We start from the raw sequence: 18,740 nt of genomic DNA on the forward strand, positions 1-18,740 counted from the left end.
TAATTGGTAATCATTAACACACACTTAATGTAATATAGTAAATGTTAATACACAATAAACTAGTAAATCAAATTATAGAAATATATAGCAAATATATAATATATGAAGTGTTTAATGTTGTAATGATGTCCAAGTGATAGCCGTTAACAATGTGTTACCATATCTCGTCCATCTATCTATGTACAGTTTCCTACAAATTAATTGATAATCATTAACACACACTTAATGTAATATATTAAATGTTAAAATGGGAGCCACAATAAACTGTTTAATTGAATTACATAAATATATAGCAAACATATAGTGTTGAATGTTGTAATCATGTCCAAGTGATAGCCATTAACAATGAGTTACAATTATCTCGTCATCTATCTATGTACAATTTCCTACAAATTAATTGATAATCATTAACACACACTTAATGCAATATATTAAATGTTACAGTGGGAGCCATAATACACTGTTAAATTAAATTACATTAATATATAGTGTTTAACATTGAAATAATGTCCAAGTGATAGCCATTAACAATGTGGTACAATATCTGGTCGATCTATACAGGTAAAACTTCCCAAATTAATTAGTAATCATTAACACACTTAATATAGTATATTAAATGTTAAAATGGGAGCTGTTTAATTGAATTACAAAAATTTATAGCAAACATATAGTGTTGAATATTGTAATAATGTCCAAGTGATAGCCATTAACAATGTGTTACATTATCTGGTCCATCTATCTATAAATAATTTCCTACAAAACAATTGGTAATCATTTATCCACACTTAATATAGTATATTAAATGTTAATATTAAACTATTAAATTAAATTATAGAACTATATAGCAAATATATATCAAGTGTTTAATGTTGTAATGATGTCCAAGTGATAGCCGTTGTGTTACAATTATCTCGTCATCTATCTATGTACAATTTCCTACAAATTAACTGGTAATCATTAACACACACTTAATGTAATATATTAAATGTTATAATGAGAGCCATAGTACACTGTTAAATTTAATTACATTAATATATAGTGTTTAATGTCGTAACAATATGATAGCCATTAACATTGTGTTACAATATCTGGTCCATCTATCTACGTTATGTTTTTACAAACAATTTCTTTGACATTTGGTCATCATGAACAAATAATAAACATAGCACATAAAATGTTATAATGTGGTAACGATAAATAAATGAACAATAAAATAACAAATTATAGCATTTTTAATTAAACGCTAAATTATCATGTCATTATTTGTTTACAGCAAAATAAGTTTAACTATCAATTTTCCATTTATTTATGATGGTAATTTTAAATCATTACCCTGATGAACACATGAATGCATTAATAATCATTATCCAATAATGATATACATTATTCTGCATAACAAGCACTTTGAAATATGGAATTATAAGTAAATTTTGATGGAACATTGTTTTACTTTCACCTTATTAACATTTTACAGGCAGGACTTACTTGTAATCGAGTATTTCTACACTTGCGTGTAATGTCAGAGTACTTCTCCCACCACTGATATAAAAACTAAAGCTGTAATCACATCAAAAGAAACCGAGGGATTGGGTGTAACGCCAAAGATGCCGACCACAGAGCCAGCTGTTGTTTTTCCTTCTTATCAAAGGATAGTTAACATTCAGTCAACATGACATGTTGTTCAGTAAAAACCTCAAGGAGCAATTACCTCGGGCGGCTGACACGGGTGGTTTCCCTGCCATGCTCGCCCACGTGTTGACACCTCTCTTCATTTTGGGAGATGTAGGCCAGAAGCCCATAAAAATTCCCAACTCGTTTTATCAGCAGAGAGGCTGACGTCAGAGGGTTTTCCCAGTGAATCGCCTCGTGTTATATTTGACAGCGGTGGAAGTGGATCTCTCACTCAAGTAACAGCAGAAGGAACTCTCCTCTGCATTTAAAACCTTCTTTAAATTAAGTACGAAAGAATTAGCATACAAATAAAGTAGCAAATGTCAAAGTACACATTAGGCACAGTAATGCATCTTATATTATTGGAGTATAATTATTGATGTTCATCACCGTAAGGTTGCAGCTGGTAAAGGTGGAGCTTATTTTAATGACTTTATTTACAGCTGGGTCATTTAATCTATAATAATACATCATATTTTATTTGTTAATAATAGTTTGTATAAATGTAGTGCAGTAATCATACACATTTTGATAAGCAGCATGAAACACTCAAGCATGTTACAGGTTGCTCAGAATTGTACCAAAGCACAGGACTTTCACCAGGAGGCCCGTGTTCCTATCCTGTAAGATTGTAAAGCCAATCCCCGTTCTTTTTTCCTAAACCCAACCACACGTGTGTGTGTGTGTGTGTTGGCTAAGAATGGTGTTAGCTAACATATTTTTCATGCTATAAAAAACTGATTTGGTTTTGGTCTAAAACATTAAATTCAAAGGTCCAATCTGAACAGTTTTAATGGGAAAACCCACAAACAGTCGCTCAGTCACCTGAAACAAAGGCTGGACCTGAAAAATTGTTTGTCCAGCTTACCTTTAAGAATCATAATTTTGTCAACTTTTATCATTTGAGTTTGATTCATTCACTAAAATCCCTCAAAAGAGTGTCCAGACAGCTGGGTTGTGTGTTCTTTTCTAGTTTTGATTTTAAAAATATGTTATTACAACAACTTTTTTGAGATAATTCTCCTGTCAAAAAGATGCTGGAATTGAATGTCAGTTAAAGAAAATGCAGTAACAGGACTTTGTAAAAAGTTAAAGTTCCACTGTTGTTGCATTAGTTGATTACGGGGTAAGTCCATACGTAATTCAGCCTATTAGTCTCTTCATAATGTATTATTTTCTAGATGAATAACGTATATAAATGCAGGAAGCAGCTTTTTAAAACCATCAGTGTACATTATTCTTCAGTAGTAACCTGGGGGGTGGCAGTAACGACAGGCTGCTCTCTCTGTGCCCACTCAGGCAAACAAAGGCTCTTAACAGGCCTAATTATACCTAAGCAAATCTCAGCAGGACTTCAGGGGTCAAGTGTTTGACCTCCGGGGTCACACTCTCCATGATTGAGAAGCAATCGACTGCAACCGCCGCAGCGTTAGCAATTAGCATTAAAGGAATGTTCACATGCACGACAGCCAAACAGGAAATTGGACGGAAAGGTAAGACAAGGTTCATAACATCGCTGACATCCATCATGTGTAATTACCAGTGGAAATAATGGAAGTGTCGGCTGAAGTCATGAGACCTGTTGTTGTTAAGTTCGGTGAAATGACAAGAAAAGACGTCGCCCCTTAATCTGACAGGTGATGAGTCTGCTCTGACTGCTGCTGCTCAGGAATGAGACGAGAATGGAGACAAAAACAAAAACACTGAAAAGTGAAATCTGGTGTCATCATCAGGTCGACATTTTATTTTGTCCAATACTCTGGTTTATGACCAAACACCTGCAGAACTAAATACACACCCATCAGCCAGAGCCCTCTAAATGTTCCTTAGCAGGTACTGACTGATGTGAGCAATGCAACAGTACCAAACCAACTTGTTAGCTTTAGCTATTGTAGCACCTGATTTGCTTACTGCAGATAACATTCAGCAGAAGCTAGCATTAGTGATGACGAGTTGGGTCTTTACAAACTGAGCAGACAGGTCGTAAAAATTACACATCTCATGATTACGAAAATAAAGCTTTGATTATTTTGTTAGCATCAACATAAGCAGTTTCTATTTTACAGTATTTTATGTTACTAATATTCATTGGACAAAATATCTTTAAAACTGAGTGTTAAAGTATCGAAGTATCAGAAAGGTATTTGTTTTTACAGGATGGCCTTTAAATCAGACTTAAAATGTGCATTATTTATTTATGACTGACATAAGTTTTCTTGGAGGAGCCATCTAGTGGCCATTAGAGGAACTGCACCTTGAGGCGCTCCACATTCAGCTGTGGTAATTTTGTAACGACAGATTTAAAAAAGCCTCTTCAAAACAAAGAGCAGCCACAGAGTGCAGACATTCTTCAGCACAAACGCAGCAGGTGAAGGCAGTGGGAGGAGTGTGTTTTGTCAAAGCGTGCAGAGGAACTCTGCTGAGATTTACTCAATTACAGAGCCGACTTTGTGGCCATGTCAGGTGACACACAAGAGCTGTTTTATCATGTTGCTCGGCATTAGCAGATCCACCACAAAACACAGGAATGTTAATGAGTGGAGCCTCCGGGGGCCGTCCTGCGTGACACACACACTTACCTGCAGTGAACATGCTGTCGTGAGGTTTAGCAGGCTAAAACAGTTATGTGTTTTGACAGTGTGTTGAGCTCTTACAGACACATGAGCGGGACTGAATGTGCTTTTTCGGCTGATTTATGGGGAATGAGTAGCAGATGTAATTTGTTTCAGGACTGGGAGAGGTTATGAGTCATCAATCATACAGGATGTGACAAGGTACAGTACCTGTCACCTGGAGGGAAACAGGAGCTCCCGGCTCTCCACGCTGTAATTTCCCACCTCAGATCAGATCTTGATTGCAAGATATCTGCAGACGGAGTTTAAAACACAGTGGAAATAATGAGGCTGCTGATGAGCTGACAAGTTAATATTCAGTCCTTTAACAAAAATGCACCCTGTGACACGAATAACCTAGAGGTACTGAATAATGATATATAAATATTACAACAATGATTAGAAATCCACAGATGGAAATGAACTTCCAACGGTCAAGAAAATCAAATGCAGCAGAAATGTGTTCCTTTTCTAACCGCTTCATCCTCTTGAGGGTCGCGGGGGGTGGAGCCTATCCCAGCTGACACTGGGAGAGAGGCAGGGTTCACCCTGGACAGGTCGCCAGACTATCACAGGGCTGACACATAGAGACAAACAACCATTCACACTCACATTCACACCTACGGACAATTTAGAGTCACCAATTAACCTGCATGTCTTTGGACTGTGGGAGGAAGCTGGAGCACCTGGAGGAAACCCACGCTGACACAGGGAGAACATGCAAACTCCGCACAGAAGGGCTCCCCCACCCTGGGTTCAAACCAGGAACCCTCTTGCTGTGAGGCAACAATCCTTACCACTGCACCACTGTGCCGCCCAACCTTTTATCACCAAAGACTGATCTGAGAAGTTTTTTTGTCTTATTTCAAATGAGTATAAATAAAAGTTACGACTCTACTTTGGGCAAAGTTACGTCTTTAATTTGAACTAGTTACGTTTTTGGGTTGGTCATAGTTACGTTTTTGGTTTGGACATAGTTACGTCTTTAGTTTGCACAAAGTTACGTCTGTAGTTTGGACAAAGTTACGCCTTTGGTCTTGACAAAGTTACGTTTTTGGTTTGGACAAAGTTACTTTTTTGGTTTGCACAAAGTTACGTCTTTAGTTTGCACATAGTTACGCCTTTTGTCTGGACAAAGTTCTGCCTTTCATTTGGACAAAGTTACGTTTTTGGTCTGGACAAAGTTACGTTTTTGGTTTGGACAAAGGTACGTTTTTGGTTTGAACAAAGTTACGTCTTTAGTTTGGACAAAGTTACGCCTTTGGTCTGGACAAAGTTCTGCCTTTCATTTGGACAAAGTTACGTTTTTGGTTTAGACAAAGTTACGTTTTTGGTCTGGACAAAGTTACGTCTTTGTTTGCACAAAGTTAAGTTTTTGGTCTGGACAAAGTTACGTCTTTAGTTTGCACAAAGTTACGTCTTTAGTTTGGACATAGTTACGCCTTTGGTCTGGACAAAGTTCTGCCTTTCATTTGGAAAAAGTTACGTTTTTGGTTTGGACAAAGTTACGTTTTTGGTCTGGACAAAGTTACGTCTTTGTTTGCACAAAGTTACGTTTTTGGTTTGGACAAAGTTACGTTTTTGGTCTGGACAAAGTTACGTCTTTAGTTTGGACATAGTTACGCCTTTGGTCTGGACAAAGTTCTGCCTTTCATTTGGACAAAGTTACGTTTTTGGTTTGGACAAAGTTACGTTTTTGGTCTGGACAAAGTTACGTCTTTGTTTGCACAAAGTTACGTTTTTGGTTTGGACAAAGTTACGTTTTTGGTCTGGACAAAGTTACACCTTTGTTTTTGACAAAGTTGCGTCTTTGTTTTTGACAAAATTACGTCTTTGTTGTAGACAAAGTTACGTTTTTAGTTTGGACAAGTTACATCCTTGTTTTGGGCAAAGTAACTTCTTTGGTTTGTGTAAAGTTATGCCTTTCATTTGGACAAAGTTACTTTTTTTTGGACAAAATTACACCTTTAGTTTGCACAAAACTCCATTTTTGTATGCACAGAGCCAAGGATTTGACTTCCTGTTTGGTGGTGTGCAGATAGCGTGCACATAAATTCAGACCTTTAAAGTGAAGTTCGTTGAACTCACTTTTATCCGAGCTGCTTTGTCAGTGGAACAAACAGGTTTAGGTGCCTCAGCATGTGATGGAAAACCTTTGGCCGGGACACACCGACGCTGTCACATCACTGTCAACTGCAGATGTTCTCATGGAATATTGGGAATATCGATGGGATTTTCCATCCGAGTATAATCAGGGGTAAGTCGATGCGCTCTCAGAGGAAACAGTGGAATTTCAAGGCCACGCAGGTAGATGATATCAAAAAGTCATTTTTATGCATCGGAGTAGAATTCAAGATGTGGGGAGGTATCATTTCACACACGCTGCGCGACCTTTTCAGAAAACATTCCTTGAAGTCCATTCCTCAAATTCACAGTTCCCTTCTCAGAAGGTGCCATTAGACCTTCAATTCAGGGTTTAGAGTCACTTATTATCTCTCACACAGCACCATAACTCACTGTGGTTGAAAAACCACTCTTGTACTGAGGGAATTCATGTTTCCAGGACAAAGTGTTTACATTCATAGTTATAGTAGCAGTCGGTGGAATGTGCCATAGGGTAGCAGAGATAATAGAGATAACACATCACATTATAAAGTGTTTAACAGGAGCTGTGAACAGCATGCAGGAACATGGGTATGTTCCTTTAATCACACAGTTTGGCAGAACAGATCACTTTGACCTTTTCTTCATGAGTGTGTCTCCTAATTATTCCATGACACTGGGATATTTGTTGTACCTGTTGGCAGGGCTGTTGACTTTTGACCTGTCCTTGGTAGTGGTTGCTTGAAGAGGTGGAAGGTAGAGGTGTGTACAGGTACACAACACCACAGTTTGGGCTTAATAAACTTTGGATTTTGATTTCTTTCTTTCTTCTTTTGAACAATGTAATACTTGCGTGATACATATGGGTACGTTTGGTCAGTGCTGGAGGAAGTTTTCACATCTTTTACTTAAGTGAAAAAGAAATTCCCTTAAGGCGTTCTTGAGATATTGCGTTTACAACAATGAGATGTACATACGTATGAACAGACTGCACAAAATGTAGTGTATCATACTGCCATGTCAGGTGCTGTCCAGCCAACCGGTGGAGTATCATACCATCGCGAAAGGTAGCCTTTGCCATCAGTGTCTGGTGCCAAAATCACTGCGAAAGCGGCGGTATTTGACAACTTCCGAGTGAGAGCGGCCGTATCTTAACATTAGCAGGCATCAGCAGGTATTGGCTACATTGATGTTGAGTTTTTAGTTACTTGTCAGATTTACATTTTGCGGTAAACATTTTAATCTTCCTTTATTTCCTCCATTTTTTCTTACTTTTGTTCTTTCTTCCCAGAAACTAGGCAAACAACGAGCCTGCGCACAGCAGCACACTGACTTTAACACCAATAATCCGAACTGTTTACCGTTTGTAATGGAGTATTTTTCCACTGCGGTGTTGCTAATTTAAGTGGAATATTTGGGGGATTTTTCCACTGCTGGTTGCTCCTTGTGTGGGTCATGTGCGTTTTTCACTCAAACAGAAACATAAACACATCTGAGTGCCTTTTTTTCAACACTTCATACAAACTGTCCTAAACGAGGAGCATCATGCGGACGTGATCGAAGAGCTCTCGGTTGGAGGGGCGTCGGCGCGGCGAGTTTATGGTGGAGAATGACTGGAATGTTCCAGCACACTTATCAAAACATGCACGTTACATCTCCAGGTTTTCTCGCAACCGAGGCATCAGCAGCCTGAAGCTTCGTCCTCGTCTTATCAGTCGTCTGTGGTGTCTTCCACACGCTGTAAAATTAAAGGGAGGGTCGGAGCTGACACGTTCAGCAGCTCGCCTCTGATACAGGACGTCCTCTGGAGGAAACACAACATCTACAGAAACACTTTTACAACCTGGCAACCACAGATTTAAATCAGCTTCATCACTCTCAACACAACCCTGGATATGGAGGCTCATTACTGCCAGGACAATACATGCAAAAATATGAAATAATCACATTTTGACTTTTTGATTTAGCAGTGGGTCACATTCATATGATAACGTTAATATTATGAGATAATTAGTAATGTTGACTGAATTAGTATCTCGTAAACTGTGCATCTCAGAATTTTGCCTTAATTTTACATAGTTCAAAATAAATACGTCATAATTTTGACTTAATATCTATGTCATATTTTTTACCTCAGTAAATCATAATATGGGCTCAATATTTCATTCATTCGACTTATTCTTTAAAAATAATTCTAAGTATATTATACGTTTCACTAAGTGAAGCATTTCATACTTTCACTTCAGTAAATCAAAATTTCTGCTTCATATTTCACTGCATTTACTTATATTTCATAATTCTGACTTAGTATGTTAAACATTTTAACACGTAAATCAAAATTTCACTTAATGTTTTCATGTTTTGAAATTCTATGTAAATTCTATTTATCACCAAGTAAATCATAATTGTGACTGAATATCCCATAAATTTGACTCATATTTCATACTTTTTTACCCAAGTTGATCATAATGTTGGCTTAATGTTTCATATATTGGACTCAAACTTCATAATTTCGATGAGGTGTATGAAACCATTCGCAAAGCAATTTAGTATTTTGACCTAATATTTTCATATTTTGGAATTCTCACCAAGTAATTTTGACTTATCATCAAGTAAATCATAATTTTGACTAAAATCTCATAAATTTGACTAATATTTTATACTTTTACTTAAGTAAATCAAACTTATATTTCATAAGTATATTATACTTTCATGACGTAAATCGTAATTTTGACTCAATATCTCATAAATCTTTTCATATTTTGGAATTTTGACAAGGTAAATTCTACTTATCACCAAGTAAATCACAACTGTGGCTGAATATCTTATAAATGTGACTTATATTTCATACTTGTCTCTAAGTAAATCAGAATATCTGCCTTATATTTCAGTAAGAAGTAAGAATTATAATTTACCTAGAAGTATAGATCAAATCATGAAATATGGAGCTAAACGTAACTTAGGTAAAAGTATAAAATTAAAGTCAAACGTATGAGCAAAAAGTACTTTTTTATATAATTGTGATTTATTATCTCACAAATTTGACACAAAGTTTATAATTCTGATTAAATTAATTACGCTTGTCTAGACTTTTGTCATATTTTGGAATTTTGAGTAACTTCTACTGTCACCAAGTAAATCAAAATTCTCCTTTTTATTTCATAGCATTTACTGACGTTTCATACATTTACCGAAGTAAATCATACTTTCATACATTGGACTTATAGAATTCTGACTAAATACTATAAACTTTCTACTAAGACGATCATAAATTTGACTCAAAGTTTGTTATTCTGATTGAATTAATTATACTAATTACCATGTCAATCATAATTTTGAGTCTATTTCATAATTCTGATGAAGTATTATTCGACATTTTATTAAATAAATAATAATTTGACTTATATTTCATACTTTTACTAGAGTAAATTTAAATTTCTCCTTAACATTTCATATAATTTACTTATATTTCATAATTCTGACAAAGTATATTATAGTTATTACCAAGTTAATCATAATTTGGACTTTATATATCATAGATTTTCTCACATTTTGGAACTCTAAAACCCAAGTAAATTCTACTTTTCACCTTACCATCTAAGGAAATCATAATTTCTGCTTAATATTTCATACATTTGACTTATACTTAATAAGTCTGACTGGGTAAATTAAACTTTTCACGGAGCATTTCATAAGTTTTATATGTTGTTATGTGTAACTTTTCTTCTATATTTCTTCTTCTGGCAGAACTGGGCCTCCGTCCACATCACAGTCACATCATCAGTCAAGCAGGACTTTATTAACACAGCATGTTTCATTCTCAGGGACAAACAACGTGCTTCACAGACAGTAAAGATGCATCCACAGTTTCCTCACAGACAAATGAAACCATAAAATGCAACTGAGAAACAACCACGACAAAACAAACCTAATCAAATCTGGAGAGAAGGAATGTTTCCAGTATGAAGGAATGTTAACGTCGCTCAAATATTTCAGCTGTCGGGTCATAAAAACCAAACGCAGAAATGAAATATTCGAGCAAGTGAAATGAATTCAAAGTTTTCAACAAGTTAGACACAGAGAAATATGTCTGGAGGTTGGTGCCACGCTGCAGCACGGAGGCTCCTCAGGTCATCCCGCGGTCTCATCCTCCTTTAAAAGGATTCAGGTGTTAACTCAGACCTCTAAAGACGCTTGGCGCTCCTCCAGGAGCGGCGGGTGGATCCTCGCCTGGCTTGTGGTTTCCTCCTCAGCTTGTTGTTGTTGAGACGCCTTCTGACTCACGCCTCAGGTATTCCTCTTCATCCACAGTGTCTCCGTGTCTTTTGGACGCCGGCCGCCGAGCCACTGCAGGCGTCTCAACACCAAAACACTCGCAGTGTGTCAGAGATACTCAGGGATGATAAGTGTGGAGGTGAATCACAGTCTGAACATCTCCACATCTGAAACATAGCTGAAGAAGCCGCAGTCAACAACAACAACAGCTCCTCCCTGATTAGTCAAGACGGCACGTGGAGCTCTGCAGATGATCCCAAACAAAGTCTTATGACATGGACACACACAGAGGAGCAAACACAGACTCTTAAAGCCAGCAGGAGTTTTATACCTTTCAAATACGATGTATACAGTTGGATTATAAACACAAAACTGTGACATTATTCTTTCATACATGATATATTTTACTACAAGAATTATCTTGCAAACCATGGAGAATCATTTCACGCAGCAGATTTGAAACGTCCAACAGGTTGTTTGGGAGCATTTGAGCAAAAGTGCTGATTGACGGGAGAAAATGTGTCATATGCTTCCTGTTTTATGGGGTTTTGTTTGTTTTATTTATGGACCATGAAGTTGTGACGCTCAGTCTGTCGGACCAACTCATCCTCACTGTGACCTCGTCACATGTCCACGTTTGGTCATGGACTTTCCACGTCCTCATATGGCGCCCAAGGTACCCTGGGTGTGTTGGTTGTTGAAGTTCTGGGACGTCGTGTCAACTTCAGCCTGTTACATGCATTGTCTGTTTTCAAAATTGAAATTGAATAGAACTGAATTGGTTGGGTTTAGGACAAAAGAACAGAGTTTGGCTTTACAATCCTATGGGAAGCGAACACCGGCCCCCATAAGGGGAAGCTGATGGTTGCTGGATCTATCCACCATCCCTCCCGCACACCCTACAGGGAATTCTGCCACCTTAACTTTCATTGTTGTCCTAGCCACCAGCCGAAAATCATGCCGATGTGAAAGGACAGCTTTTTCTGTCGGTGCCGGTGCATTGGTCAGACGCCACTCTGCAGGGCTGCATGTCTGATTCAACCCCCTGCACAGTTTTCACTAGGTAGCTTTGTCACCTTCTACCTATGCCAGTCCTCAATGCCTATGTGCAGTTTCACATAGATTGACCACGTCAGTGAGTAGAAAAACATGGGACAGACAGAATGACTGACTGACAGAATGACACACTGACAGTTTCCATGATTATGTACAGCATACCATACCATGACTTAGTCATACCAAACATTAGAAACAACACCAACATTGGTCCACAGGGGGAGCCACAGCGATCGGTCGCATTTTAGCCATTTTGAAGCATTTTTCTGTTGTTATAGCGCCACCCAGTTGCCAATTAGAGTTAAATTTCTCCAGTCACCTTGAGGCGTCCTGTTCTACATATCTACCAAGTTTAGTAAAAATCCATATGGCGGTTAGGCCTAGATAAGAAATGAGCTCTCTAGCGCCCCCATTTTGTTTGATGGGGTCAATAATGGAGGGGTCCCCTCAGATTATGTGTGGTCATATGCCTACAAAGTTGCGTGGTGATGGGTGAAACCCTTGAGATGTTATACACCTTTATGTGATGAGCCACGCCCTCCGCAATATTCATTGCCTTATAGAAGCTCAGTTTTAGTAAGTTTTCCAACTTTTGCCAAGAGGGAACTTTAGATATTGGTCCCTAGATTATGTTCACCCAGTTTCATGCAGATCGCTCAAACTTCCTAGGAAGAGATCCATTTGAAGTGTTTTTCAAAAAATTCAAAATGGTGGAAAATCTATATAAGCGGAAGTTATGGGTTCTTGAGGCAAATGTGTTCCTCATGAGGAGAGGCATCTCTGTGCAAAGTTTCATGTCTCTACCACATACGGGGCATGAGATATGCCCATTCAAAGTTTGACATTTCAATGGGTTGCTATAGCGCCCCCTTTGGCCAATTGATGTAATATTGCTTCATTGGCATCCTCCCATGACCCTCTACCACTGTGCCAAATTTCACATGGATTGACCAAGTCAGTGAGGAGAAAAACGTGGAACAGACACACAGACAGAGTTTTCATCATTATATAGTAAGATTTACAGAATGTTGTCATTTGTAAGTTTATGGTTGTGCATCATACGTACACATGAAAGTTATTTGGTTATTTGAGAAGTTGGGATGGTGTATTTGAACTTTGGACCCATCTGCCACACCCCCTGCCCCTCCTATAGGGACTTTCCCGGTCCTTAAATCATTTTGTTGTCCTGTAGCGTCTCAGACGGACCACAAAAGGATGCCTGTTTTTTGTCAGAGTCTGACCTGGAAATCAACAACAGTATTTGACGACTTTGGAACGAGAGACAGTGTGAACAATAAAGTTTTCTTTCACTATTTCACATTGTAAAGATCATTAAAGATCCAAAAGCTCTGGTTCTTCAAATGAGACTAGAACAGAACATTTGTTGCATCTCAGCTTTTGGTTGAGAACTGATCGTATGCCAAAACCACCTCGCCCTCAGACTGGTATGTGGACCAGGGAGAAGCAAACTGAGGAGCAACCAGAGCCTCAAACCTCAGTTAAAGACTCTGAGGGTTAAGGTTAAGGTTAAGGTAACCCAAACCCACAGGAGTTGCTCGTATGATCAGCTGATCGACTCCTTTGAGGAGAAACTGAGCGACGCAGTCTTTAAAGATGATGTAATTCATCTTGTTCTTCATGTTTTTTTGGGGGGCGCTAACAGGGGGGGCGTGGCACATTGTGCTCCCTAAACACTCCAGATGGTTGTTTAAGCCGGAGCTGCTGCTGCTGCTGGATCACTGCGTCCAACTGACCCGCACGGTGCGCCGCCGCTCACAAGCGTCCTCCCTGCCATGAATATTCATGAGGAGGAGAAGAAGAAGAAGAAGCCGGCCGGGCCTCATTAGAATATTCATACTGCCGAGGGTTCATGAGAATGACGTGCCAGCCTTATGACTATTCATGAGATAATCTGATGGTTAAGAAGGAACCGTTTTCAGTGGCAACGTCGCCCCCTCCGATGATCAGCACCTCTGATAATGAGAGCCTCATTCATAAGTGTACAGTGAGCAAGCTGCCATTTTTGTTGCCTGATTAAGCCTGATGCTTATCCCTGTTTCTAGGTCAGGGAGAGGCATACCAAAAGCATTAGAGCATCAAGAATCGGGCTGATGACGAGGTTAAGAAAACACACTGTACACTGGGACCTTATTTCACCGTGACCACCAACTCTGACAAACAACTTCCTGCGAATAAGCAGCAACTCTCAGACCCAGTTGTTCCCACTCGGCGCTGCATCTTTCATCTCTCGCCGTCTTTCTTTTTTTGGACGTTTTCATTGTTGCACCCAGTGCCCGAGAAAAGTAGGACAGAGCAAGTTGCAAAAGGCACAATGGGGGACAGTTTGCTTTTCTTGGTAACTCCCAATTAGGCATTGTTCTCACTTGAAATGTTTCTTTTGAATAATTGACAGTAATTTAAAGGAAAGGCACATCCATTATCTAAATCAGGCCACGTGTCTCTCCAGGCTTACATCGATATTATTTAAGAGCTCTCATTTGAGGGAGGCACCTACAGCGCTCCCTCGGAGCATTAACTGTGTGCCCTTGGCAGATATTTCGTTTCCTCCTCCAGGATTCAGAGGTTGCGTCCGGGCAGGTTCGGTCTTGTCTCTGAATAAAGGGTTAAAGCTTCATTACAGGAGCGCCGTTTTACTGATTTCCTTTTTTTCCTGCTTTCTCTCTAAGGGTGCTGGGTCCCTGAGCTGCTGCCGAGCCTCTCTAGGGCACATACTTGTGGGGCACATATATTCTCTCTCATTAGTTCTGCAGATTTGGGGCCCTCGGGGTACTCCTGCGCACATGTGTTGGGAGTGTGGTTCCCACTGTGCTCTGCAGCTCTGATTGAGTCTCTGATTGCCTTGACATTAAGGGGGCTGCAATTCTTGTGTCATGCCCGGCCTGATGAATTGGCGTTGCAGGAAGGGGAGGTGGGGGTCGGCGCACACTGAGCTGTTGTTGTCGCCCTGAGGTTCGTGGCTCAGGAGGACTGGAGGACAGAGAGAGTTTGGCTCCAGCACCTGATAGTTAAAGGCGACTGGATCCTGATCAGGGGTTGGACCCAAGAGGCTGATTTGTAGGCGCCAGGGTCGATAAAACACCTGGATTCATTAATTACAGAGTCCAGTAAATCTCTTTTAATACCTCCTCTCACACTTTTCACCAGCAGAGTGAACGTTCAGGTGATTTAACTTAATGACAAAGAGAATTCACGTTTGTTTGATGTGAAAAATTAAGTTAAACCCCAGCTGTGGTAGATGGAGTTCAGGCAGTTGGTTAATGTTCATTAAAGCTGCAGACTTGAGACTTGTGTCTGGAGTCACACACAAGTCACAAGGATTAAGACTTGATACTTCATCTAGTGAAGCCTCTGCACCTGATTTGAACGTTATCAATCTAATAAAAAGGCTGAGCAGCAAGTTCAGAATATTTTTATCAGCTACTAAAAGGCCACTGGCAAAACTTACATTTAAACAATGCTGTGGTTAATGTGCGGTGAAGTTTAGGCACAGAAATTACTTGGTAATGGTGAGTTCAGGCTGAAAACACAGCTGGAAATGCAGCAGAGGCTTGCTAAAAAAGCATCCACATTTAGGGGCACAAGCGCTGTTTGGTGGCAGGAAAACTGCTGGAAATGTAGTGACGGGTTGCTAATAAAATACTCATGTTTAGGGGCATAAATGCAGCTGAAAACACAGCAATGACTTGTTAAAAAATATCCATGTTTGGGGCCTGAATGCTGCTGGAAATGCAGCCACAACTTGCAAAAAAGAAAAAAACCCACTGACCTTTGGTGGCCAATTAGCTGCTAGAAATGCAGAGACCACTTGCTAAAAAAACACCTACAATTAGGGGCACATACCCTGTTTGGTAGCAGAAAATGAAAACTGCTGGAAATGTAGTGGCGGGTTGCAAAAAACATACCCAGGTTTAGGGGCGTAAATGCAGCTGAAAACACAGTGACAACTTACTAAAAACACCCACATTTAGGGGCCTGAAATTCACTGGAAATGCAGTGATGCATTAACCAAAAATCATCCATGTTGGGGGCACAAATGCAGCTGAAAATGCAACAATGACTTGTTCAAAAAACACCCAAACACTGCTGGAAACACACTTTCCAGCAGTGTTACTAAAAACAACTTTCCAGTTTCAGTGGTACAAATGATGCTGGAAATGCACTTGCCATTACTTACCAAAAAACCACCCACAATTCGAGGCATAAATTCTGCCGGACCTGCAGAATAAAATAAAAAAACAACGACATATGGCGGCACAATGCTGCTGCAAATGCAGTGACAACTTGCTAAAAAACCACCTGCAATGAGGAGCACACAGTCCACTGGAAATGTGGTTAAAACATATTGAAAAATAAAAAAACACACACAACACAGCTGGAAATGCAGTGATGACTTGCTAAAACAACACCCACATTTCGGGGCACATATTTCACGGGAAATGCAGCAACTTTCTTGCTCAAAAAACACCCAAACGCTGCTGGAAATGCGTCGACAACTTGCTAAAAACACCCACAGTTAAAGGCACAAATTCTGCTGGAAATGCAGCAACTTTCTTGCTCAAAAAACACCCATGTTGGCACAACACCGCTAGAAAACACCCACGATTAAGGGCACAAATTCTGTTGAAAATGTAAAATGTTTGATGGCACAGCCCCGCTGCAAATGCACTGATAACTTGCTGAGAAACCACACATGATAAGAGACTCAAATTCCACTGGAAATGCAACGATGTCTATTGGTCTTGAAAAGTGGTCTGAAGTTCTGCAACCATCTCACCTTGGAGTTGCGCCATCCATCATCCCCTCCACCTCCTGATGACGGACAACATGTTGCCGCATGAAAACAGCTACAGCCGTCTCATAGCTGATTAACAGCGTTCTAGACATGCCTGTAGGTGTAGCATCTGACCCTGTGACACTGCTCACCACAATGAACGTATGGACGTATAATGTTCAAACCAGGTGCAGATCCTCTTTACTTGATGTAGTATCTTTGTTTTATTTATCTGAGAATCTGCTCCTCCTGCAGTATCTGTGCACGGCAACGACAGTAAGGAGTCCTGACCTCCACACCTTTCCACTTCACTGAGAACACACAACTTGGTGCTTTTAAATTGTGGAATGTAATTCCTGGGACACTGAGGCGGATGCAGAAACCCTGGAGGGACACTAACGTCCATGTAACGCACTCAGTGACCCTAGATTCTGAAGCAACGAGCTGAAGGTGAATCTTTGGGCCCACCCACTGCTCTGAACTTTCCACTGAGCCGCTTGGTGTCAGACTGCTGCTCGCCTCTCGTCAGCCCTCCTCCACGTCAAACCTGTCAAACTGAGGGAACATAGCTCTGCTGCTGTCTCATGCACACGGCGTCCTGTTTGAATATTTAATCACCAGTTTGCTGAGTTAACTCATTAACACTGAAAGCTTTTTGTTTCTCTGTCCGACACCTGGGTCAGATTGTTTGTTTTCCTGTGTGCACATGAAGACGCTGCGGCCCACCTCACCTTCCTCGCATCATGGGTCAGTAGGCGAGCCGCCCCGCCAAGGCCTCCCAGCCGGCTAATCTCCTGGTATGAGTGACTTCATCAGTTAAGAAGGCGCTGGGCAAAACACTGTACAACTCATATAATTAAGAGGCTTAGATGAATTTGTGCAGGGGTACAAAACGCCATTATCGTCTTAACATGGATTTGGTGTTGAATTATTTTCCTTATAGCCACACACTTAGAAGATTATCCATTGTGGACGGCTCGCCTCGGAGCTCCGAACTGGAAGAACAAGAGCTGAAAGATTTATGAGCGCGGTTGTTTTTCCAGGAATCACAGGAGTCCTGATGTTCAGAGGGCTGCTGCTGCTCTGCTCGTGGCCCACTCGGCTAAAGTCAACAGTGTTCATATGTTAGAGTACTCTGATAATAAAACAATAGGTGTTAACAGGTTATTTAATGTTCAGCAGGTACTGTAAATACACCGTAATCCTGCTGATGCTGCAGCTCTGTGTGTGTGTTGGCCGGGGAATCATTTCAGCAGAGATGGAGGAAACATTAAAGTACCACAATCTAAAAATACCTCATGCAATAGAGTCCGCTAGAAAACGAGGGGAAACTTGGGGATTTAATCTAATGTCAATCCCTTGCGCCTTAAAATGCTCGATAAAAAATGACAATCATCAGATATTTGTGAGAAGTTTGGTCGAAACTGGCGCATGAATTCCTGACTTATGGCGAAAACATGTTTTGTGAAGTCGCAGTGACCTTGACATTTGATCTTCAACCACAAAATCAGTTCATTCTTCAGTCCAAGTGGATGTTTGTGCTTAATTCAAAGAAATTCCCTTGAGGCACTCTATTGCCGGCTTGGAGGCATAAACACACCCACATTTAGGGGCACAAACGCAGCAACGATTTGCGAAGACAGCAGCCACGTTTGGGGCCGTGGGAGTCACAGTGACAGGTTGCTGAAAAAGAAACAGGTTTGGTGGCACAAAAGCTGATGGAAACGCAGTGATGGGGTCACCCAAGAAACACCAACCAACCAAAATCAAATCAGTTCATCCGTGAGTCCAAGTGGACGATTGTGCCAAATTTGAAGAAACTGCCTCAAGGTACTCTTGAGATATCGTCTTCACCAGGACGGGACACACAAACGGACAACCTGAAAACATAATGCCATGGCTGTCACCAGTGGCGGAGACATAAAGATGTATTGTGAGGTCACAGTGACCTTGAACTTTGACCGTTGACCTCCAAAATCCAATCGGTTCATCCTTTAGTTCAAGTGAACTTTTGTGCCAAATTGAGGAAATTCCCTCAAGGCCTTTTTTAGATATTTCATTCATGAGAATGAGACGGATGCGAGGTTACAGGTACCTTGAACTCTGAGCTTCAACCACAAAATTCTAACCAGTTTATTCTTCAGTCCAAGTGGAAGTTTGTGCCAAATTTGAAAAGATTACCATAAACTGTTTTTGAGATATCATGTTCACAAGAATGAGACAGATGAGGT

The 18,740-nt window shown here is 40.1% G+C and overlaps 1 long non-coding RNA gene across 1 annotated transcript in view; it reads right to left on the minus strand.

Annotated features, from left to right (window-relative positions):
* Positions 1-4,453: 4,453 nt before the first annotated feature.
* The window catches only part of LOC144461917 (uncharacterized), a 146,602-nt gene continuing 132,315 nt past the window's right edge, over positions 4,454-18,740 (minus strand). Inside the window, exon 4 of the long non-coding RNA XR_013490499.1 lies at positions 4,454-4,536. This is a non-coding gene — a long non-coding RNA (uncharacterized LOC144461917). The remainder of the gene's footprint in view (positions 4,537-18,740) is intronic.

The sequence above is a fragment of the Epinephelus lanceolatus genome, chromosome 24 (assembly GCF_041903045.1).
Source record: "Epinephelus lanceolatus isolate andai-2023 chromosome 24, ASM4190304v1, whole genome shotgun sequence".
NCBI classification, from domain to species: domain Eukaryota; kingdom Metazoa; phylum Chordata; class Actinopteri; order Perciformes; family Serranidae; genus Epinephelus; species Epinephelus lanceolatus.